We start from the raw sequence: 25,719 nt of genomic DNA on the forward strand, positions 1-25,719 counted from the left end.
GTGATGGACAGGTGTGTTGCAATCCACGGTGTTGCAAAGAATCGGACACGACTGAGCATCTGAACTGAACTGAGCAGAAGGTCCCACTTAATTTTTGTTGGTTTATTGGGAGTGTACCATAGTCTGTAACAATGTCAGGGTGGAGTAGCTAGGTTATTATTGAAATACTTTAAACCTCTTAAACTCATCCAGTTGTCTTTCACTTTGAAAAATGAGAGCAGACATTTGTGCCTCTTTATATTTTTGAATTAGCCAATACTTCAGCTGAAATCCCTAGCATAAAAGTCCACAGGAGAACCTAGACATAAACTCGCATACACATTCTTAATGTGCTGTGTGCACACACACAAGCACAGTCTCAGTCTTATATGCTCAAAACACAATCGTGAAAGGAAACTGAAAACCAAGGACTCACAGAAGGACTCCTATGAACTTCACAGAGTACTCTGTTATTTGTTTTTAGGCTTAGGGTAGAAAGTTATTTTGTATTTGAATGATTTCACTCTAGTGCATTTTAAGTCAGAATGTTTTAAAATATATAACTTCTTCTCATGTGTTTGTTAGCTATAAGTATGTCTTCTTTGGAGAAATGTCTATTTAGTTCTTTGGCCCATTTTTTTATTGGGTCATTTATTTTTCTGGAATTGAGTTGCATAAGTTGCTTGTATATTTTTGTGTTTAGTTGTTTGTCAGTTGTTTCATTTGCTATTATTTTCTCCCATTCAGAAGGCTGTCTCAAAACCACAATGAGGTATCACTTCACACCAGTCAGAATGTCTGCGATCCAAAAATCTGCAAGCAATAAATGCTGGAGAGGGTGTGGAGAAAAGGGAACCCTCCTACACTGTTGGTGGGAATGCAAAGTAGTACAGCCACTATGGAAAACGGTGTGGAGATTCGTTAAAAATTTGCAAATAGAACTGCCTTATGACCCAGCAATCCCACTTCTGGGCATACACACCAAGGAAACCAGAGTAGAAAGAGACACATGTACCCCAGTTTTCATCACAGCACTGTTTATAATAGCCTGGACATGGAAACAACCTACATGTTCATTAGCAGATGAATGGATAAGAAAGCTGTGGTACACATACACAATGGAGTATTTCTCAGCCATTAAAAATAATGCATTTGAATCAGTTCTAATGAGATGGATAAAACTGGAGCTATTATACAGAGTGAAGTAAGCCAGAAAGAAAAACACCAATACAGTATACTGACACATATATATGGAATTTAGAAAGATGGTAATGATGACCCTGTATGCAAGACAGCAAAAAGACAGATGTGTATAGCGGTCTTTTGGACTCGAGGGAGAGGGAGAGGGTGGGATGATTTAGAAGAATGGCATTGAAACATGTATACTATCACGTAAGAATCGAATCACCAGTCTATGTGCAATGCAGGATACAGCATGCTTGGGGCTGGTGCACGCGGATGACCCAGAGGGATGTTGTGGGGAGGGAGGTGGGAGGGGGATTCATGTTTGGGATCGCATGTACACCTGTGGTGGATTCATGTCAATGAATGGCAAAACCAATACAGTATTATAAAGTGAAATAAAGTAAAAATAAAAATTAAAAAATAAAATAAAATATATAACTTTAGTCTGCATCTCATGGGATCTTAGAATATTGTTCATGCAAGACTATTCTGTGGTTTTCTAAAGCAAGAATAATGCAGGGTAACAATATGGAGGTCACTTTTACTTCATTAGGCCCTACAGTTACTTTTTTGTTGGTTATGTTTTAAGCATCCAGTTTCATCCTCTAAAGTTCTCCCATAAACATTTCTACTTTTGGCCCCAATTTTTGCTGTAATTACCTCACTTAAAGTTTTGCTTTTACTTTTACAATTTTCAGTTCAGTTCAGTTCAGTTCAGTCCAGTCAGTTTTGTTGGAGTTTTGCGACCCCATGAATCGCAGCAAGCCAGGCCTCCCTGTCCATCACCAACTCCAAGAGTTCATTCAATCTCACTTCCGTTGAGTCTGTGATGCCATCCAGCCATCTCATCCTCTGTCATACCCTTTCCCTCCTGCCCAAAGCCTCCCAGCATTCTTTCCCAATGAGTCAACTCTTCGCATAAAGTGGCAAAAGTACTGGAATTTCAGCTTCATCAACATTCCTTCCATAGTATTTTCAGGGCTGATCTTTTTATTTATTGTTTTAATTACTTGGAGACTCACACTCTGAAAGCTGTACCTACCGGGGTCTTCCTGGGACAGGCCATGCAGGCCATGATCCTGTTGAGAATATTCTTTCCCTTTCAATCACTTTGGCAATTGCACACTGTGCTTTTGCTTATACATGAAGTTTTACCTTTACCCAGGACAGTTTGGTTTCTTTGATTTTTGCCACTTGTACAGACTGTTACAATATTTCTTTTTTTCTCTCTTTTTTTTTAAATTAATTTTTTAGTTTTTACTTTATTTTACTTTACAATACTGTATTGGTTTTGCCATACATTGACATGAATCCACCAAAGATGTACATGAGTTTCCAAACATGGACACCCCTCCTACCTCTCACCCCACAACATCTCTCCGGATCATACCTGTGCACCAGTCCCAAGCATACTGTATCCTGCATCAAACTGCATAGACTGGCAGTTCCTTCCTTACATGATAGTATACATGTTTCAATGTCAGGCTTCCAAATCATCCCACCCTCTCCCTCTCCCTCTCCCTCTCCCTCTCCCTCTCCCTCTCCCTCTCCCTCTCCCTCTCCCTCTCCCTCTCCCTCTCCCTCTCCCTCTCCTTCAGAGTTCAGAAGTCCGCTCCACACATCAGTGTCTCTTTTGCGGTCTTGCATATAGGGTCATCATTACCATCTTTATAAATTTCATATATATGTGTTAGTATGCTGTATTGGAGAATTTCTTTCTGGCTTACTTCACTCTGTATAATCGACTCCAGTTTCATCCATCTCATTAGAACTAATTCAAATCCATTATTTTTAATGGCTGAGAAATACTCCATTGTGTATGTGTAACACAGCTTTCATATCCATTCATCTGCTGATGGATATATAAGTTGTTTCCATGCCCTGGCTATTATAAACAGTGCTTCGATGAACACTGTGGTACACGTGTCTCTTTCTACTCTGGTTCCCTTGGTGTGCATGCCCAGAAGTGGGATTGCTGGGTCATAAGGCAGTTCTATTTGCAATTTTTAAAGGAATCTCCAGTGTTCTCCATAGTGGCTGTACTAGTTTGCAGTTCCACCAACAATGCAAGAGGGTTCCCTTTTTCTCCACACCCTCTCCAGCATTTATTGCTTGCTGAATTTTGGATCACAGCCATTCTGATTGGTGTGAAATGGTACCTCATTGTGATCTTGATTTGCATTTCTCTAATAATGAATGATGTTGAGCATCTTTTCATGAGTTTGTTAGCCATCCGTATGTCTTCTTTGGAGAAATATCTATTTAGTACTTTGGTCCATTTTTTGATTGGGTCGTTTATTTTTCCGGAATTGAGCTGCATAAGTTGCCTGTATATTTTTGAGATTAGTTGTTTGTCAGTTGCTTAGTTTGCTATTATTTTCTCCCATTCATAAGGCTGTCTTTTCACCTTGCTTATAGTTTGCTTTGTTGTGCAGAAGCTTTTAATTTTAATTAGATCCCATTTGTTTATTTTTGCTTTTATTTCCAGGATTCTGGGAAGTGGATCCAGCTGTGATTTATGACGGAGAGTGTTTAGCCTATGTTCTTCGCTAGCAGTTTTATAGTTTCTGGTCTTATGTTTAGATCTTTAATCCATTTTGAGTTTATTTTTGTGTGTGGTGTTAGAAAGTGATCTAGTTTAATTATTTTACAAGTGGTTGGCCAGTTTTCCCAAAACCACTTGTTAAAGAGATCCTCTTTACTCCATTGTATATTCTTGCCTCCTTTGTCAAAGATAAGGTTCCCATAGGTGTGTGGATTTATCTCTGGGCTTTCTATTTAGTTCCTTTTGATGTATATTTCTGTCTTTGTGCCAGTACCATACTGTCTTGATGACTGTGGCCTTGTAGTAGAGCCTAAAGTAGGCAGGTTGATTCCTCCAGTTCCATTCTTCTTTCTCAAGATTGCTTTGGCTAACGCTGGTAGCTTGAAAGAGATTGCATTGACTCTGTAGATTGCTTTGGGTACTATACTCATTTTCAGTATATTGATTCTTTCGATTCATGAACATGGTATATGTCTCCATCTATTAGTGTCCTCTTTGATTTCTTTCATTGGTGTTTTATAGTTTTCCATATATAGGTCTTAAGTTTCTTTATGTAGATATATACCTAAGCATTATATTCTTTTCGTTCAATGGTGAATGGAATTGGTTCCTTAATTTATTTTTCTACTTTCTCATTATTAGCATATAGGAATGCAAGGGATTTCTGCATGTTGATTTTATATTCTTCAAATTTACTATATTCATTGATCAGCTCTCGTAATTTCCTGGGGGAGTCTTTAGGGTTTTCTATGTAGAGGATCATATCATCTGCAAACAGTGAGAGTTTTACTTCTTCTTTTCCAATTTGGATTCCTTTTATTTCTTTTTCTGTGCTGATTGCTATGGCCAAAACTTCCAGAACTCTGTTGAATAGTAGCGGTGAAAGTGGGCAGCCTTGTCTTGTTCCTGACTTTAGGGGAAATGCTTTCAATTTTTCACCATTGAGGATAATGTTTGCTGTGGGTTTGTCATATATAGCTTTTATTATATGGAGGTATGTTCCTTCTATTCCTGCTTTCTCAAGAGTTTTTTTTATCATAAATGGATGTTGAATTTTGTCAAAGGCCTTCTCTGCATCTATTGAGATAACCATATGTCTTTTATTTTTCAATTTGTTACTGTGATAAATTGCATTGATTGATTTACGGATATTGAAGAGTCCTTGCATCCCTCAGATAAAGCCCACTTGGTCATGGTGTATGATCTTTTTAATGTGTTGTTGGATTCTGATTGCTAGACTTTTGTTGAGGATTTTTGCATCTATGTTCATCAGTGATATTGGCCTATAATTTTCTTTTTTTGTGGCATCTTTTTCAGGTTTTGGTATTAGGGTGATGGTGGCCACATAGAATGGGTTTGGAAGTTTAGCTTCCTCTGCAATTTTCTGGGACAGTTTGAGTAGGATAGGTGTTAGCTCTTCTTGAAATTTTTGGCAGAATTCAGCTGTGAAGGCATGTGGACCTGGGCTTTTGTTTGCTGGAAGATTTCTGATTACAGTTTCAATTTCCGTGCTTGTGATGGGTCTGTTAAGATTTTCTATTTCTTCCTGCTTCAGTTTTGGAAAGTTGTATTTTTCCAAGAATTTGTCCATTTCTTCCACGTTGTCCATTTTATTGGCATACAATTGCTGATAATATCTCTTATGATCCTTTGTATTCTGTGTTGCCTGTTGTGATCTCTCCATTTTCATTTCTAATTTTATTGATTTGATTTTTCTCTCTTTGTTTCTTGATGAGTCTGGCTAATGATTTGTCAATTTTGTTTATCCTTTCAAACAACCAGCTTTAGGCTTTGTTGATTTTTGCTATAGTCCCTTTTGTTTCTTTTGCATTTATTTCTGCCCTAATTTTTAAGATTCCTTTCCTTCCACTAACTCTGCGGCTCTCCATTTCTGCCTTTTCTCGTTTCCTTAGGTGTAGAGTTAGGTTATTTATTTGACTTTTTTCTTGTTTCTTGAGGTATGCCTGTGTTGCTATGAACTTTCCTCTTAGCACTGCTTTTATAGTATCCCACAGGTTTTAGGTTGTTGTGTTTTCATTTTCATCCATTTCTATGCATATTTTGATTTCTTCTGTGATTTGTTGGTTATTCAGAAGTGTGTTGTTCAACCTCCATATGTTGGAATTTTTAATAGTTTTTCTCCTGTAGTTGACATCTAATCTTAATGCATTATGTTCAGAAAAGATGATTGGAATGATTTTGATTTTTTTTTTTTAATTTATCAAGGCTAGATTTATGCCCACGATGTGATCCTGGAGAAGGTTCCATGAGCACTTGAGAAAAAAAGTGAAATTCATTTTTTTGGGTGAATTTTTCTATAGATATCAATTAGGTCTAACTGATATATTGTATCATTTAAAGTTTGTGTTTCCTTGTTAATTTTCTTTTATTTAATCTGACCATAGGTGTGAGTAGGGCATTAAAGTCTTCCACTGTTATTGTGTTATTGTTAATTTCCCCTTTCATACTTGTTAGCATTTGTCTTACATATTGTGGTGCTCCTATGTTGGGTGCATTATATATTTATAATTGTTATATCTTCTTCTTGGATTGACCCTTTGATCATTATTTAGTGGCCTTCTTTGTCTCTTTTCACAGCTTTTGTTTTAAAGTCTATTTGCAGATATGAGTTTTGCTACTCCTGCTTTCTTTTGGTCTCTGTTTGCGTGGAATATCCTATTCCAGCCCTTCATTTGCAGTCTGTATGTGTCTCTTGTTTTGGTATCCATTCAGACAGTCTTTGCCTTTTGGTTGGTGCATTCAACCCATTTACGTTTAATGTAATTATTGATAGGTATGATCCCCTTGTAATTTACTTTATTGTTTTGGGTTCGGGTTTATACAACCTTTTTTTCTTTTCTGTCTAGAGAATATCCTTTATGATTTGTTGGAGAGCTGGTTTGGTGGTGCTGAATTCTCTCAGCTTTTGCTTGTCTGTAAAGCTTTTGAATTCTCCTTCGTATTTGAATGATATCCTTACTGGGTACAGTAATTTAGTCTGTAGGTTGTTTTCTTTCATCACTTTAAGTATGTCTTGCCATTTCCTCGTGGGCTGAAGAGTTTCTATTGAAAGATCAGCTGTCATCCTGATGGGAATCCCCTTGTGTGTTATTTGTTGTTTTTCCCTTGCTGCTTTTAATATTTTTCTTTGTGTTTGATCTTTGTTAATTTGATTAATGTGTGTCTTGGGGTGTTTCACCTTGGGTTTATCCTATTTGGAACTCTCTGGGTTTCTTGGAATTGGGTGATTATTTCCTTCCCCATTTTAGGGAAGTTTTTAACTATTATCTCTTCAAGGATTTTCTCATGATCTTTCTTGCTGTCTTCTTCTTCTGGGACTCCTATAATTCGAATGTTGGAGCATTTCATATTGTCCTGAAGGTCTCTGAGATTGTCCTCATTTCTTTTAATTCATTTTTCTTTATTCCTCTCTGATTCATTTATTTCTACCATTCCATCTTCTATTTCACTAATCCTATCTTCTGTCTCGCTTTTCTACTGTTTGTTGCCTCCAGAGTGTTTCTGATCTCATTTATTGTGTTATTCATTATATATTGGCTCTTTTTTATTTCTTCTAGGTCCTTGTTAAACCTTCCTTGCATCTTCACAATCCTTGTCTCCAGGCTATTGATCTGTGATTCCATTTTTATTTCAAGATTTTGGATCATTTTCACTATCAATATTCAGAATTCTTTCTCAGGTAGATTCCCTATCTCTTCCTCTTTTGTTTGGTTTTGTAGGCATCTCCTGTTCCTTTACCTGGTGAGTATCCCTCTGTCTCCTCATCTTGGTTATATTCCTGCTTTTGAAGTGGCCTTTCTAAATTCTGGTAATTTGTGGAGTTCTCTTTATTATGGAGCTTCCTCACTGTGGGTGGGGTTGTATCAGTGGCTTGACAAGGTTTCCTGGTTAGGGAGGCTTGTGTTGGAGCTGGGTTTGTTCTCTCTGGAGTACAGTGGAGTGACCAGTAATGGGTTATGAGATGTCAATGATTTTGGAGGAACTTTGAGCTGCCTGTATATTGAAGGTCAGGGGTGTGTTCCTGTGTTGCTGGAGAATTTACATGGTATATCTTGCTCTGGAACTTCTTGGCCCTTGGGTGTTGCTTGGTTTCAGTGTAGGTATGGAGGTGTTTGATGAGCTTCTATCAATTAATGTTCCCTGGATTCAGGAGTTCTCTGATGTTGTCAGGGTTTGGACTTAAGCCTCCTGCTTCTAGTTTTCAGTTTTATATTTATAGTAGTGTCAAGACTTCTCCACCTATTCAGCAATTATGATAAGACATCTAGGTTAAAGATGAAAAGTTTCTCCACATTGAGGGACACCCAGAGTGGTTCACTGAGTTACATGGAGAAGAAAAGAGGCAGGGGTAGTTAGAGGTGACTGAAATGAGATGATGTGGGATCAAAAGAGGAGAGAGCAAGTTAGCCAGCATTCACTTCCTTATGTGCTCTCCACCGTCGGGACCACTCAGAGGTATTCACAGATTTATACAGGGAAGAGGAGAGGGAGGAAGTAGACAGAGGTGGCCAGGAGGATAAAAGAAGGAAATGAAAAGGAGAGAGACAGATCCATCCAGTACCCAGATCCTGAAGTGTTCTCCACCATCTGGAACAGAGAGATTCACAGAGTTGAGTAGAGAAAAGAAGAGGGAGGGAAGAGACAGAGACCACCTGGTGGAGTAAAAGGAGAGTCAACAGGAGGAGAGAGTGGTCAAGCCAGTAATCTCACTCTCAAGTAAAATTTTAAGTATACAAATTTGACAACAAATACCAAAAAGCAAAAGTTAAAAATCTAGAGAAGAGTTTGGATTTTCAAAAATACAATATTAAATAGAAGAAGAAGAAGAAGAAGAAGAAGAAGAAGAAGAAGAAGAAGAAGAAGAAGAAGAAGAAGAAGAAGAAGAAGAAGAAGAAGAAGAAGAAGAAGAAGAAGAAGAAGAAGAAGAGGAAGAGGAAGAAGAAGAAGAAGAAGAAGAAGAAGAAGAAGAAGAAGAAGAAGAAGAAGAAGAAGAAGAAGAAGAAGAAGAAGAAGAAGAAGAAGAAGAAGAAGAAGAAGAAGAAGGGGAAGAAGAAGAAGGGGAAGAAGAAGAAGGGGAAGAAGAAGAAGGGGAAGAAGAAGAAGGGGAAGAAGAAGAAGAAGCCCAAGAATTATTGAAAAACAGCAACAACCACACAAATGCTATATGTGGTCTTTGCTTTAAAAAATAGGGTCTTTTTTTTTTTTGAAAAGTAATACTAGGTTATAAAAATAAAAATTAAAGGAGAAATAGAGGACTTAAATATTTTAAAAAGTTTAAAAAAATAAAAAGAAAAAGAAAAGAAGAAAATACTACCACACAACAACATCAGCAAAAAAAAAAGAAGAATGAAAAAAAAATGATCATAAAAATAGTAAAGATATATCTTGCCCTTTCTATGGTGTTGTGCACAGTGTGGCTCACTTCCAAGGTGGTTTCCTCCACTTTTCTTCTGTCTGTTGGTCTCTTCAGTATCTGATTTCCGTCCTGACATGGGGTGCGGGCAGTGGTGGTGGACAGCTTTTTTTTTTTTTCTTTTTTCAGGCTCCCTTGTTCAGTCGTGCTGTGGGGAGGGAGGGATTCTGCAAACAAATAACACTGGCTTGTGCATGCAGTGTCTAAGTCCCACTGGGCCTTCCCCTGCTCATGGGGCACACCACTCAGTCTCTACGTTGCTCAACTAGGAACAGTCTGAGGCTGGCCCTAGGCTGCATGCACCTCCCAGGTCTAAGCCACTCAGGTTTGATGCTCAGGTAGCCCTCAGAGGTGCAGATTCACTGGGGACTGCGTTTTTTGTCCTTCCCAGGTCCAAGTAGCTCAGGCATTTGGCAAGCACGGTCACTGCGACTCATCGCTTTTCCCGTCTCTGCTGCTCAGTTTTCTGGGTGTACCACTGGCACCCCTTGTGAGGCAGATGGTGACTGTCCAGAACCCCCAGAAGTCTTAGCAAAGAAGCCTGCTTGCAGTTTGGTAGGTAAAGTCTCTCTAGGGCTGTGATTGCCCCCTTCCAGCCCTCATGGCTCTGGCTGCCTGTCACCATTGGGGGATGGTCTGTAGCCAGCTATTTCTGTTCCATCCTTTGTTCTTGTGTGGTCCTGGTGGTGTCTTATGTTCAAGCTTTTCACGTGGTAGATATCCTACAGTCTGGTTTGCTAGCCCAAGTTAGTTCATTCTAATTACGCGCAGGGTGTTCCCGCCTGGTTCTTAAAAAGTACTGCAGCCCACACCTCCCGCACTTCTCTGCCCTGTCCCCGCTTGCTAGTGGTGGAGGCAGACATCTGAGCTGCTTTTCCTCTGGGGGAGTTACTGTTGGGCTTGTAATCTGTTGGTTTTAATTATTTATTTATGTTTCCTTCCTGTTATGTCGCCCTCTGTGTTTCCAAGGCTTGCCACAGACTCGGCAGGGAGAGTGTTTCTTGGTGACTGGAAACCTCTCTTCTTAAGATTACCTTCCTGGGATGGGATTCCCTTCCCAGGACGGAGCTCCCTCTCTATCTCCTTTGTCTCTTTTTTCTTCTTTTTTTTTTTTTTTATTTTTTCCTACTTGTTTTTGAAGACAATGGTCTGCTTTTCTGGATGCCTGATGTCCTCTGCCTGCATTCAGAAGTGGTTTTGTGGAATTTGCTCAGTGTTGAAATGTTCTTTTTATGAATTTGTGAGGGAAAAAGTGGTCTCCTCATGCTATTCCTCCACCATCTGAGGACCCCCAGGGCTGATCTTTTTAGAATGGATTGGCTGGATAACCTCACAGGTGAAGGGACTCTCAAGAGTCTTCTCCAAAACCATAGTTCAAAAGCATCAATTATTCTGTGCTCATCTTTCTTCACTGTCCAACTCTCACATCCATACATGACCTCTGGAAACACGATAGTCTTGACTTGATGGACCTTTGTTGGCAAAGTAATGTCTCTGCTTTGCAATAGACTATCTAGGTTGGTCCTAACTTTCCTTCCAAGTGTAATCATCTTTAAATTTTATCGCTTCAGTCACCATCTGCAGTGATTTTGGAGCCCCCCGTCCCCCCAAAAATAAAAAGTCTCACACTGTTTCCACTGAACCAGTTTCCATTATTTTACAATTAAAGTCTGAAACTCTTTCCATTATTTTGCAGTTTTAGCCACGAATTACACAGTATATACATAAAGGAAAGAAACTTAGAATTCATATACATTGTATCCCTAATATATCGAGCCATTTTGTTTATACTTTTGAGAATTAAAGGCACCAGTATGTCGAAGCCATCTGGGAATTGATCACCAAGTTAACGGATCATGTAACCAGGCTTCCTTTGGTTAGATAATTGAATTATAGGTTAATAATATGCGTTCATGAGGAATACAAACAGTAGCTTTTCAACATGATATATGGAATGTCCTTATCCATTTATTTTCAAGATATCACAGAGGACTAAGTGAATTAATCTTGTTCTTTTTGAGGACCTGCCACTCAAAGAAGAATATGAAAAAAAGATAAAAGGGAATGAGAAAGATTATCAGTATGTGGCAATGGAATGGAAGATGGAATCGACTTTAAGGTGATAATGCTCAAAGCATGCAAATTTGACTAAATAGTAACACACCTGAAATCGAAAACAAAGCCATTGGACTTTGGGCTTGAAATGATAACTAAGAGCTCCAATTTCAATAGCTCTTACAATGGCTCCAAAGTGCTCACCCCTCTAAAGCATAGTATTTTCACTTACATTTAGTGAAACGTTTCAGTGAAAGAAAAAGAGTGTGTTTTGTCGACCACTCCCTTATCCACAAAGATATTCGACAGATTTCACTGTCCATTAGCTGCAAGAATGAGAACGTTGAATTTACCTTCGTATTGTCCAAGGGAGTTACTATACCAAAGCAGTGATATGACTTGATATTGCCATTGCCATCTGAAGGAATGACCACAAATTTGAGATTGCCAATATTTCTAGGTAGTCTTCAGGAGAGTGTGGATAGTCCAATAAGCAGGGATTCTGCTCAGAAAATTTCGAAGTGAAATATATTTAAGATCAACCATTGATTTTGTTCCTTGCTTACTCCATGAGGGCCATGAGTTGCATCTCTCTTGCAGGATAGGAAAGGGCTGTCATGGGCTGACTTACCACTATACCTTACTGGAAAGGTAGAAGGCTCCACCATCAGTCCAGAATAACTGCTCTGTAATGGAGATAAAATGTGGCTTTGAGAAGTAACTGCAGTTGTAGTAGCAAAGTCTTCAACGTGGCTATTAACTTGAGTGTACCTATGTGAGTACCAATTGAAAATGCTCAACATTTTTAAAACAGCAGGTTGATCTACCACAAACTGGTCTGTTTTTCTAACTGATATTGCTGATGGGGAAGGTAAGTCACATGGAGATTAGGGCACTTGTATTAGCAAATATCTGGCTTGTATGAGGCTTTTGTATGAAAGGCACATGTAAACTTGTGGAGGCTGAAAATGCATTCTCTCCACTCATTTCTGGAAGAAAATCAGAGTTATGATCATCTTTGTTGTCCCTTCCTTTAACTAAATTCTTGTTATCACAGACTAATGAAAATATTGGAGACACATCGTTAATCCCAACTCTTCTTTGCATTCATACTAAAAGTTGGGGAATGGTTTGTTTTGAATTTTGATTTACAGTAGGTCTGTAACTAAAAGCAAAGTATTAAATTATTTAGCTTTTTTATGAACAAAGGTAAAACTGACAAAGCTAAGCTATAAAAATGTATTCCTTTTAAACACCAATTAAGTAGCGTCAAATATAACACCTCCATTAGTAGTTTTAGCAGGTAACATGTTAGAAACAGTTATGTTCCTCAACTAAAAATATGTTGTATATATACAGAAAATAATACTTTAAGTAGCTTCAGAGCTTGTATCTGGTTTCACGTTGCTAGGAAAGTTTTTTTTTAATGTCCAATAATTTAAACTCCAGGTGTTCTCAACTTCAAAACTTAAAAGTTTTTCAAAAATTTTCTATTTCAATTTCAAATTCCATTTTAGCTACATATATGAATATGCTTTCTAGGTCACGTTATTTAATCTTACATATTGCCAATAAGTGAGATTTTGGAATCCCTTGCTCAAAAGAGAGATGTTTTCTTCTTCCAGAAAGTCCAGTAGTGAAGCAGATCTTTGAAAACTTTGCCGCTCTTCACTAAACCCATAAAGGTTAAGCTTTTAAACTTTTAATACTATTGGTTTCAAATATTCTGAAAGGCTCCTTGCCTTCCAAGACCTCTTTCTTAAGAAGTTCTTCATTGATCACTATCTATATGCCACTCTCATCCCACCAAATAGATTCAAGCTGATAATTTGCAACTATATTTCAAAGTTTTAGGGGAAATGTGAATGAAAGAAAATCATTCAGCTCATCTGTTTCAGAGACAGACTATGTGTAGCATGGACTTTTGATTACAAGATCCTCAGACAAAGCCTGAAAAGTATATTCTTCAATCATAGATGTCAAAAATGAGTCCCCAGTAAGTGTATAACCATACAAAGGAGATCTAATGGAGGTTTCTGAACCAGTTGATTCAGCCTTAGGAGGCCCACCTTGAATTTCTGAAGAAATATGTGCCATCTCAGAGAAATCTTTCTTCAGGTACTTTTCTCATTTGTCTGATTCTACACACTGTAACTTCAAATGCTGCTTGGCTGGTATACAGAGAGATACTCTCTAGACCACCGCAGTGGTTCTCAAAGTCAAAAAGCTATGACATCACTAAGTCACTGGTCTCCAAGCAACTGAAGGGTAACTGTGACATCACAAAGTTACTGGTCTCCTTGGAAATAAAGGGACATGTTAAACCAGGGTTTACTTCAGCATCAACTTAAAATACAGACTGCTTAAAGAAATAGTAACCAAAGCCATGAAACCTGCAAAACCTCATTCCTAAAGAATTTTTACATGGAAAAATCACATCAATAAATCTACTTGATATCTGAAATAAAAGGTATTTATCACCCTTCTATACACACATTCTTAACATCCATTACTGGTACTGAAGCAAACTTGGGTGTATTCACTGCTGCGCAGTAAAATCTATAAACTGACTGTGGTTTTCAGTGAAAGCACATGTTTATTATAGGACCGGGCAAGGTATCCTAGCAGTCTTTGGTGCTTCAAAGGCCCAAATCCCCAAATATCAAGGTAAGGATTTTAATGACTAATCACATACCACGGTTTGGGGGCATTCTACTTATAGTCTGTTACTGAGGATACTGGGAGTCCACATCATCGACTCTCTGGTTCCAACTACTCTGTGGTCTATGTACATGCATTTCAGCCTGGGTGGGCTTTAGCATCTCTATAACTGTTCACAGGATATTGCTCAGAATGTTTTCCATGGCCCTTGAGGAGGAACTAAAGACCTTTGACTTTGCTTAATGGATAAATCATTACTATTCTCTATCATTTGATTATTTCCCTTTGTTTCTGTTCTTTTTTCTTTTTTTCCCCCTAGCTCCTCTGATCAAAATTACTCTAGGAACACGGGGAGGTCTACAGGGTTCCAGCTCGTGAAGTATTTGAATCAGCAAAAATTATGGCTATTTCCTGTTGAGATGGAGCATGGAGTTGGAAATAATTCTGAGATCTAAGGTCTATGGCTACTGCCAGGTCATCCAGGAGGATGGGGCAACAGTGCAAAATTTGGGGAGAAATCCAGAAAGGCCTAGATTTACACCTTTCTTCAGCTCAACAGCTGTCCTTCAAGGGCTCAGGCTCAGTCCATCTCCAAGAAGCAAACATCTCAGTACTGCCTGCCCTCCACAGGGGCAAGTAAGGAGATTCACTAATGGGGTTTCACAAGCAAAATCTGGTGACATTTCACCAGATTCCATTCTCGATTCCAGTCTGGCCACATGGCCTCCCTGGCCTCCTCTAGATGCAGCTAGAGGACTCACTCTGTTGCCTGAGTGCTTTCTTTCCAGGGGCACCTCACTCCCAGGGGTCCCACGCATAGGGAGATCAAAACTTTCCTGGGCATATCATCCAGGCCTTGCCCAATTCCACACAGGGGTCGAGTGTCTGAGGTCTGAAACCAGCCTCCCAAGCACAGGTTATGAACCTGACTGTAGCTTTGGGAATGGGTCCCCATCACGCTGCAGCTTCCTATTCTAAGATAGCAGCAGGACCAAAGCTCTCTTATGAAAATGACTTGGAAAACTAAAGCGTCCTCATCCTCCTCCTGCCCTGAGGGTCTTAGGCTGCAGACTTTACCCAGCTCCACGATGACCAGCACAGAGGGGGCACCAGAGATGTGGCTAAGGGAACCAGGTTACCTGAAGATGATCTCTGCCTGCACTGGCTCAGCTCACAGTGGCCTCAGGTCCTCAAAGGTCTCCTATTTTCAGTTACCGGTGTCCATCCAAGCCTGAGAGCAAGAACCGAAATGCTCCAAAAAGAAGAAGACGGTAGGTTAACATGTATTTAGGAAGCTGGGGGATAAACTGAAAGCTGTACAGCCAACCCCATCATGTGACCTCATGTCTCCTCTTATCTTGAAATCTGAACAATTTCTCAATGGCTGGACAGTGGAAAATCAAAGTGCTTAGCTGTTGCTCAGGACAAAGGACCCTTCCTCTAAGCACACTGACCACCATCCCACAGGCTCATTTCTGTCCCTTTCATGAGCACAGCATGCCCTGGCACCTCTAGAGGGGACCCCACATCCAGTGTCAAGTTGCGGCAGACCCTGGTTCGCTGGATTATGGCGTCCACAGTGTGGCCCCATGGCCACTTTCGAGAGCATGTGGCCTCCTCGCCTCTTTCCAGAACACATGGCCCTGGCTGGCTCCTCAACCACTTAGGCCTTCACTCCAGCCCCTGGTCCTGATCATTTGTTTTAGGGCAGCAAGTAGAATTGCGGGTGCTTGGGGGCAAAACCCAGAAGAGCTCAAGGTCACCTTGTGGGAAAGCAGGGTACCTAAGGTGGAACTAATGTTTGTGTGGCCACGCTTAGCAACGTGCTCCCTGCTGAACACTGAGGCAAGGTAAGTGGTGACTCAGCAGTGTCTGGAAAACACACGGCCCAACCAATTCCAGTTCCTGTTTCGTCCCAGGCAAATCTCCCCAGATTTGGGATTGGGAGTGGGATTCCCCCAGAGAGTTGAAAAGGGGATCATTTTAAGGGGGGGAGGGGGGTGCTCACAGAGATATGAGGAGGGCTGGTGCCAGTGGCCATGCCTACTGAACTGGAAGGGGAGGAACACTAGGGTGGGGTTGAGTGGGTGGGAGATGGGGGGTGGGGTATGGGTAGGGTAGGGGGATGGGAATGGGGTGGGGGAAGTGGGAAGAGTCCCTTGAAGCTGGGTGTCCAAGAGGTGCTTGGGGCATAGGTAGACAGGTGCACACAGGAAGACACAAAGATAGAAAAAACAGGGTTCCTCACTCAGAATATTGTGAGCCCTAAGGGGTAGTAGGCTACTAACAGGGGCACAGCATTGACCAGAAATGACCTAGATAGGTGCACACTGAGAAAGCAATTCTCAAAGGCAGCTGAGCTCAGAGGTCCTTGATTTCTGGACCCCTGAAGGAATGCACAGGCCGTGGATCAGGCCAATGTGACTGGAACTGTGAAACTGTCCAAGGTAATGGGATAATGCAGCACACAGGCACATGTCACAAAGCTGTCCAGGGCAAAGGCTTCAAACCCTGACCACTGACCTGCAGGTCGGTCCCTGTTATGACCAAATGCCAAAATTTTGTAACCTTTGAGGCTGTCACATAGTTAGAAATGAAACCTGACATGATTGATGACCAAGTGAAAGAAAGTAACCAGGACAAAGAAAGTTGTGTGCTTACCAAAATTGATGTTCCTGGAGAAGGAAGCTTGTACAAATGTGATATTTGGACTGTAGACAGCTGAGTATGGAAGAATTGATGCTTTTAAAATGTTTGCTTGGACTGCAAGGACCCTAAAGGAAATCAGTCCTGAATATATATTGGAAGCACTGATCCTGAAGCTGAAACTCCAATAATATGGACCCCTTCAATAATATGTGAAGAATGGACTAACTGGACAAGACCCTGATGCTGGGAATCATTGAAACCAATAAGAGAAGATGACTACAAAGGATGAGATGGTTAGATGGCATCACCGACTAGAAGGACATGAGTTTAAGGAGGTTCTGGCAGTTGGTGATGGACAGGGATGCATGACATGCTGCAGACTATGTAGTCACAAAAGTTGAACATAACTGAGAGACTGAACTGAATTGAACTCAAATGTAGAACTACCTACACTTTTCCATGCAAATATAGTGATGCTTGTTTGCCTCCATGATCTTTCTCATTTTTTATTTCAGTTTATGAAAATTTGGAAGCTGTTTCTCTCATGCGAAATTTGAACTTGTCTATACATCATATATGAATCTAGATGGTAGTTTTCTACCATTAAATGTGAAGTTCTGGATATTTCACAGAGGTCAAACTTGGCACTGCTTTTTGGAGATATGGAAAGCCTATAGGAAAATGGAATTATCTCTGTTGCACAGATGAGAACATGGACACCACTGTTTCTTAATGAAGTAAGAAGTTTGCTGTATTTTTAATACTATATACCAAAACAAATGATTGATTCCATGAAGTGGGAAATGGTTTGCTTTTACTGTTTCAAAACCTAGGTGCTAAGTCTCCATCATGGAATTTGGACTTCTCTATACTTCATATTTAAGTTCAGAATGGAGATTTTCCTATAAGAAAATGGAAATCTCTTTATTTCATATGAAGTACTGGTTCTTCAGCTACAGAAAGGTCTATGTTTCCTGTTTGCTTTTGTTTTCACGTGCCTTGAACATTTGTGTGTCTACCCACATAAGCTTGTTGCCCACGTTTGTGTGTCTTTCTGTGTGAATGTGTGTCCAACTACAGTAGATAATGATGAATGTTACAGACGGTGAGATATGGAGCAAGCAGAAGGCTGCACCAGGCATCCAGGGTGTAGGAGACTGGCCCATGAATCTCTGAGGTGGTCCTGTTCAAAACCAGAATGAGGAATGGGTGGCCAGTGACAACTCAGGACAATGTGTTCACAAATTTGGATTTACAACAGGAGACATAAACAAGTTCACAGTTTCTGCAGTGTTGATGTGTGTGTGTTTACCAGGAAAAGGATGTGGAAGGCTTGGCGACCCATCCAGTGTAAATCAAGTGGTGTGGGCCTTTTAAAATATAGCCTGTGGACCCCTCAGTCTATGAGAATTGGGCTGACCTGTGGAAATAGTCGATATGGCTATAACAGGATCCAAGTCTGTAAAGAGGTGAAGGTCTTTCAGAAAAGAGTAGAAACTGGAAGGAGGAGGAACAGAAAGATAACCTACTGCCCTGCAGAAGTTTTCCATATTAGAAGGCTCTGGGATAGTGCTGTCTCGGGTCAGTGCATCAGGGGGCACAACTGTCTCTTTACAATGAACAATTTCATCACGTGAGATAAATATCATGATAAGGTAGGACCTTTCATTGTGAAAGCACAGGCATCTTAGAAGAGAAGAGGTTACCTTGGCTCTGACCATGGGCTTCCAGCCTATCTGAGAGTACAGAAAGGTGAAGAAAGTGCAGAGGTGGAATGGAGGCATATTCCCCTTTGCTGGTTTGTGCCTGTGAGGAAGTGAAGATGGAATAGTAGAGGGTGTGAACTCACCTTTTCCTGTGAGAGTTCCAAAATTACATCTTGTTACTGAATGACCATTGACAGGAAAATCTTGTGTCCCACAATAAACAAAACAAACAGATAAATAAATCGTGTCCAAAGCAAAGGAAAAGTAAAAACAAACATGTTCGAAGGGTGAACTTGCAATTAGAATCAGTATCTACCAGCCAAGCTAAGAGTGCTCAATAAAACTTTATTGTGCACATATACCCAGGGACCCCACAAAGACATAGTCAGAACTGCTTTTGAGTTACTGAGTGTCTCCTGCAGAGGCATGGGTCAGCAATGGCCTGACAGGGAAGAGGTCTGTCTGCTACAGGCCTTGTTCATGCGGTTTGTGACATAAGCCCTTTCAAAGGAGGTAAACTTTCAACCCACCAAGAAGTGGCCTAGAGCACAATCCACAAGTTTCAGGATAATCATTCTAAAGAAATTCGTGTACAGCTAAGGGAGTTTTAGGACTACTACAAATTGCTCAATCTGGGGATCTGGCAAAGGGACTGAGAACGTGCAAGGAATTTGACCTTATAGGCCAGTTGGATTTGATTATAGGACTTCCACAGTTCTGAAACAGACAGTTGGAGGGCACAAACAAAACCTTTTGTTCACCAGGAGCCAAGAGTAAGAGCAGTGTTCCCACAGGAGACTGAGCCAGACTTATGTGAGTGTCCAGGAGTCTCCAGAAGAGGCATGGTCCAAGAACAGGATGCAGCAGGGTGATGGGCACTGGATACAAGAGTGCTTGCTCATGTCCTTTTGAAGAAGGTCCCAATTACTCTCACTACCCACACCATAGTTAACCTTCAGTTCAAACCACAGGGCCTGAACACAGCCACACCCATCAAGAGTAAATTGGATTAAAATTCTACTGAATATGGCCCCATATATCAGAACAGGACCCAGATTCACTCACAGTCTATCTATTCCATTAGGAAGTTTCCATAAGCCTCTTATCTTTATGGAACAAATGGCAGACAGAATGAAGTCCTCAATCAGAGAAAAATAACCAGCTGATCAAATGGATCACAGCCTTGTCTACCTCAGAGAAACTATGAGACATGCCATGGTGGGCCACCCAGGGTGGATTGGACATGGTAGGCAATTCTGGCAAAATGTGGTCCACTGGAGAAGGGAAATGGAAAACCCCTTTAGTATTCTTGCTTTGAAAACCCCATGAACAATATAGAAAACCAAAAAGATAGGACACTGAAAGGTGAACTCTCCAGGTTGTTTGATTCCCTATATGCTTCTGGAAATCATTCAAGAGGAAGAGATGGAGCCAAAGGAAAAACCACACGTATTGTGGATATGACTATGGATTAAAGTAAAGTTTGATGCTGAAAAGAATGATATTTCATAGGATCCCAGAATGTTAAGTTCATGAATGAAGATAAATTGGGAGTGGTCAAACAGAAGATGACAAGTGTGAACATCAGACTTTCAGAAATCAGTGAATTGAAATTCACTGGAATGGATGAATTTAATTCAGATGATCATTCAAAAGCCCAAGAATTTATATAAATGCACAATGAAATAGACAGGCATTGAGATAAAACCTCATATTCTTCTTAATTATTTCAAAATATAATACAAAATATAATATGAAGGTGAACATATAAATTTAATATTGAAATAAGAGAAAGGCATGAATTTGTTGGCATCACCAACATAAATTTTAATCGACATTTGAAGAAGCAATGGTGACCCACTCCAGTGTTCATGCCTGGAAAATCCCATGGGTGGAAGAGCCTGATAGGCTGAAGACCATGGGGTCGCTAAGAGTCGGACACCACTGAACGACTTCACTTCCACTCTTCACTTTCATGCATTGGAGAGGGACATGGCAACCCCCTCCAGTGTTCTTGCCTGGAGAATCCCAGGGACAGAGGAGCCTGGTGAGCTGCCATCTATGGGTTCTCACAGAGTTGGACACGAGTTAAGCGACATAGCAGCAGCAGCATCCTGCATGATCACGTTTCTACTTGGTAGATTAGTTTAAGTAGTAATTATATGAAAGTAACTATGTGTGATTATATGAAAGAAGGCCCATGAGTTGACCTTGCAAGAGAGGTAGCAGATGCATCAGTGATTGTTTGCCATGGAAACCTTGCTTCCCAGTTGCAGTTTAGGGAAAATATCCTCATTTGCTGACAGATTGCTGTATTAAACAGTAAAGGTATTGTACCTTTACATCAGTCAGAATCATGGACCTGCAAAGGAGATGTGACATGGTACTGAGAAGTAGAAATAGTCATAGTAACAAAATTCTCCCTGTGACCTTTTGCTTAATTGTAGCTGCTCTGTGAATGCTTATGTAAAAAGAGCAACATATTTGAAACATCATTTTGATCTATAACAATTTGCTCTTTCATTGTAACTGACACTGATGATGAAGAAAAAAATCACTTTGAATTGGGACACTTTAAACTGTCCTTAGTAGAAGGCTTTTGTATCAAAGACACAGTAAGCATTGTGTAGGCAGAAAATACACACTATCCTCTAGTTTCAGGAAGAGTCCAGGAGATATGATCGTACATAGTACTACTTCCTTTAGCAAGCTTCATCTTGTAATCTCAAACTAATGAAGGTACTGGAGAGACATTTTTAGTACCAACTCTTCTTTTCATTCTTACAAAAATTGGGCATAGCATCTCTTAACATTTGGATTATGATAGAACTTCAACTAAAACCAAAGAGAAAATTATTAGTGACTTTTCAAACCAAGGTAAAATAGAGAAACAAAGCCAGACTCGAAATACTAATCTTTAAAACATACAAAGATAATAGCCTCAAATAATACACCTGCAGTAATAGTTTTAAATACTTATCTATTTGGATTTATTTTGCTCCTCATATAACAATATATTGTATATCTACATCAAATACCCCTTTAAGTGGCTTCAGGATTCTTCTCTGGTTCCAAGTTGCTAGGGAAACTTAAAATTTAAGTGTGTTCCAATTAAAATGTCTTAATATCTAGCTGTTCACAAATTGAAAATAATATAAAAAATATTTCAGCATCATATTATCTCAATTTTAAAGTTATTTTTAGCTACCTATGGTAACACAGTTAAATGGTCACTATAATAATATTTTCTATAGTAATGGAAATTTATGGAATGCCTTTCTCAAAACAGAGACTTCATTTTCTTCTGCCAGACGGTCAGCTAATGAAGCAGATCTTTGAAAAATTGTCACATATTACAGGTGCTTGGGTTGTTAGAAAACTGGTGGTTTCAGTTTTGCTGAGGAGCCAGCAATCACCGGGCAGAAAAGTTATGTCCCAAACTTTGTGATTACAGATCCATCATTCCATCTCCACAGAGTCAAAAGCAATTCCCTCCCAGGTTGGCTTCTAACCCCTTGTTTCATCTTCCAGGCCCTATGCATGCTAGTTCACCTGCATTGCAGTTTGGGGGAGGCAAGAACACACCACACATTCTCTGATTCTCACTCCAGACAAACTAAATATCATCAGCTTCTTCACCTTGCTTCCTTTCAGACAAAAGTAATTTAAATTTCGTGAGGTGAGTTGCCTGAATTCGCAATCTATTCCCTGCATCATGTCCCTCTCCAGGAGACAGGGTTGGTTCTATTTGTCTCATCCTCCTTCTCAAATAGTTCCTCCATTCTTCCCAGTTATGTCTAATTTTCATATAGTCTTCTCTGTTGAGCAAGGTCTTCTGCTAATATTCACTTGATGCTCTGGAGGAACTGTTGCCTTTATAGAAGGATTATTTATGATGCCTCCATGGACAGAGTTGCACTCAATGTGCTCCTTTATTTTCTGGCAAAATAGAAGTTCTGATTTTCTTTCTAGGCTAACTAGGTAATTCCTTTAGACATCCAGATGAAACAAAAAACATTACTTGACATGAATTAATCCATTTGAAGGGAGGTTACGTATGTAATCACAGAATTGGCACATCACTGACTTAATTGGTACATCACTGACTTGAACATGCAAATAAGCACATTTGTTTTTCCTGAAATTTCTGCTATTGAGGAATTGTCATCAGCTTAAGGAAACATAGTTCCTTTCCAGATAAGAGATGGTACAGGTATTCGGCTCAAAATCAGTTCCTGAAAATATCTAGCTATTTATCAAACTGTCCTGACATGTTCCAGAGCACAGATTCCTTATTTTGGTACTGAAAACTGTTTTAAAAGGCGTCAAAGGACAGAGACTGCCATGGGCATAATTTAATTCTTGTATAAGAAGATGGCAAGTGTCCAGGAATGTAGCAGCATGTAGATAATAGCTTGAAAAAGAGACTGAGACAAAAAAAAATGCAAAAAAATAAAATAAAATAAAAAAGAACCCACAGGTACAGTTAGTCATACTCATGTAATCTTAACAGGTAAACCTTATTTGGAGTTTGGATCATAGACAAAACAAGGGGGTTTCAACAGTTATTCTACATATACTTAATTGTCTCTGTTACTCGCTTAGATTGTGTATGAAAATAAGGTCATTCAGTTGTTTCTGACTTTTTGTGACCCCATTTCCTTCTCCTGGAGATCTTCCAGATGTGGGTACCAAAATGGTTCTGCCCCATTGAAGGAAAATGCTTTATCATCTGAGCCTCTAGGGAAGCCCTTTGACTGTGAGGGTTACAAATTATTGTGGATAATTCTTAAAGAGATATGAATACCAGATCACTGTACCTGTTTCCAGGAAACCGTGCAGGCAGGTCAAGACACAGCAGTTGTAATTGGACAAGAAATAATGAACTGGTGCAAAATAGGGAAGGAAACATATCAAGGCTATATATGGTTATCCAGCTTATTTGACATCTGTGCAGAGTACTTCATGGGAAGTAACTTGCTGAAAGAATCTGAAGCTGGAAACAAAATTACTGTGAGAAGTGTGAATAACCTTAGTTATAAGATGACAACACACAAATGACTGAAAAACACTAGGAATTAAAGAGCCTTCTGATGAATGTGAAAGGGGAGTGTGAAAAAGCTGGATTAAAACTAAATACAAACACACACACACACACACACACACACACAAATAAGATCATGGAATTTGTTCCCATCATTATGAGATATTTTGGTGGGATACAGTTGAATTAGTGGCAGGTTTCATTTTCTTAACCTCTGGTATGACTGCGTGATGTGACTGCAGCCATAAAACGAAAAGGCACTTGCCCCTTGGATGAAAATCTATGACCAAACTAGAAACCATATTACAAAGCTGAGAGATTACTGAAAAGATCTGAATAGTCAAAGTTGAATTTCAGGAGTAACGTAAGGAGCAGTGAGCAGGAACACAAGAACTGACTACCAAAATATGGACAGTGGAAGTGAGAAATAGATTTAAGGGCCTAGATCTGATAGACAGAGTGCCTGATGAACTATGGAATGAGGTTCGTGACATTGTATAGGAGACAAGGATCAAGATCATCTCCATTGAAAAGAAATGCAAAAAAAGCATAATGGCTGTCTGGGGAAGCCATGTAAATAGCTGTGAAAAGGAGAGAAGAAAAAGCCAAGAAGAAAAGAAAAGATAAAAGCATCTGAACGCAGAGTTCCAAAGAATAGCAACAAGAGATAAGAAAGCCTTCTTCAGCGATCAGTGCAAAGAAATAGAGGAAATGAGCAGAATGGGAAAGACTAGATATCTCTTCAAGAAAATTAGAGATACCAAGGGAACATTTCATGCAAAGATGGGCTCGATAAAGGACAGAAATGGAAGGGACCTAAAAAAGCAGAAGATATTAAGAAGAGATGACAAGAATACACAGAACTGTACAAAAAAGATCTTCACGACCCAGATAATCATGATGGTGTGATCACTCATCTAGAGCCAGACAGCCTGGAATGTGAAGTCAAGTGGGTCTTAGAAAGCATCACTGCGAACAAAGCTAGTGGAGGTGATAGAATTCCAGAGCTATTTCAAATCCTGAAATATGATACTGTGAAAGTGCTGCACTCAATATGCCAGTAAACTTGGAAAACTCAGCAGTGGCCATAGGACTGGAAAAGGTCAGTTTTCATTCCAATCCCAAAGAAAGGCAATGCCAAAAGAATGCTCAAACTGCCACACAATTGCATCTCACACGCTAATAAAGTAATGTTCAAAATTCTCCAAGCCAGGCTTCAGCAATTACGTGAACCGTGAGCTCCCTGATGTTCAAGCTGGTTTTAGAAAAGGAGGAGGAACCAGAAATCAAACTGCCAACACCCGCTGAATCATGGAAAAAGCGAAAGAGTTCCAGAAAAACATCTATTTCTGCTTTATTGACTATGCCAAAGCCTTTGACTGTGTGAATCCTAATAAACTGTGGAAAATTCTGAGAGAGATGGGAATACCAGACCACCTGACCTGCCTCTTGGGAAAACTGTATGCAGGTCTGGAAGAAACAGTTAGAACTGGACATGGAACAACAAACTGGTTCCAAATAGGAATATGGAGTGCGTTAAGGCTGTATATTGTCACCCTGCATATTTAACTTCTATTTAGAGTACATCATGAGAAACCCTGGACTGGAAGAAACACAAGCTGGAATCAAGATTGCCGGGAGAAATATCAATCACCTTAGATATGCAGATGACGCGACCCTTATGGCAGAAAGTGAAGAGGAATTAAAAAGCTTCTTGATGAAAGTAAAAGAGAAGAGTGAAAAAGTTTTATTAAAACTCAACATTCAGAAAACAAAGATCATGGCATCCGGTCCCATCACTTCATGGGAAATAGATGGGGAAACAGTGGAAACAGGGTCAGACTTTATTTTGGGGGGCTCCAAAATCACTGCAGATGGTGATTGCAGCCATGAAATTAAAAGATGCTTAATCCTTGGAAGAAACGTTATGAGCAACCTAGATAATATATTCAAAAGCAGAGAGATTAGTTTGCCACCTACACGACCACTGGAACAAAAACATTGCCTTGACTAGACGGACCTTTCTTGGCAAAGTAATGTCTCTGCTTTTCAATAGGCTATCTAGGTTGGTCCTAACTTTCCTTCCAAGGAGTAGTCGTTTTTTAATTTCATGGCTGCTGTCACCATCTACAGTTATTTTGGAGCCCCGCCCCCCCCACACCCAAATAGAGTCTCACTGTTTCCACCGAAACAATTTCCACTGTTTTACAATGAAAGTTTGAAATTATTTCCATTGTTTTACAATTTTAGGGACCAATTATAAGGTAAATACATAAAGGAAGTGAATTTGAATTCATGTACAATGTTTCCCTAATATATCAAACTATTTTCTTTATACTTTTGAGAATTAAAGGCACCAGTATGTTGAAGCCATCTGGGAATTGATCACCAAGGTAAAGGATCATGTAGCCAGGCTTCCTTTGCTTAAACAATTGAAGTACAGGCTAATAATATGCTGTCA

At 39.8% G+C, this 25,719-nt stretch overlaps 2 pseudogenes; one reads left to right on the top strand and one right to left on the bottom strand.

Moving 5' to 3' along the window:
* The window catches only part of LOC132658873 (heat shock transcription factor, Y-linked-like), a 47,287-nt pseudogene extending 33,992 nt beyond the window's left edge, over nt 1–13,295 (bottom strand).
* LOC132659073 (testis-specific Y-encoded protein 1-like) overlaps nt 1–25,719 on the top strand; it is a 598,357-nt pseudogene that overhangs the window by 82,916 nt on the left and 489,722 nt on the right.

Source organism: Ovis aries, chromosome Y (assembly GCF_016772045.2).
Source record: "Ovis aries strain OAR_USU_Benz2616 breed Rambouillet chromosome Y, ARS-UI_Ramb_v3.0, whole genome shotgun sequence".
Classification (NCBI taxonomy): domain Eukaryota; kingdom Metazoa; phylum Chordata; class Mammalia; order Artiodactyla; family Bovidae; genus Ovis; species Ovis aries.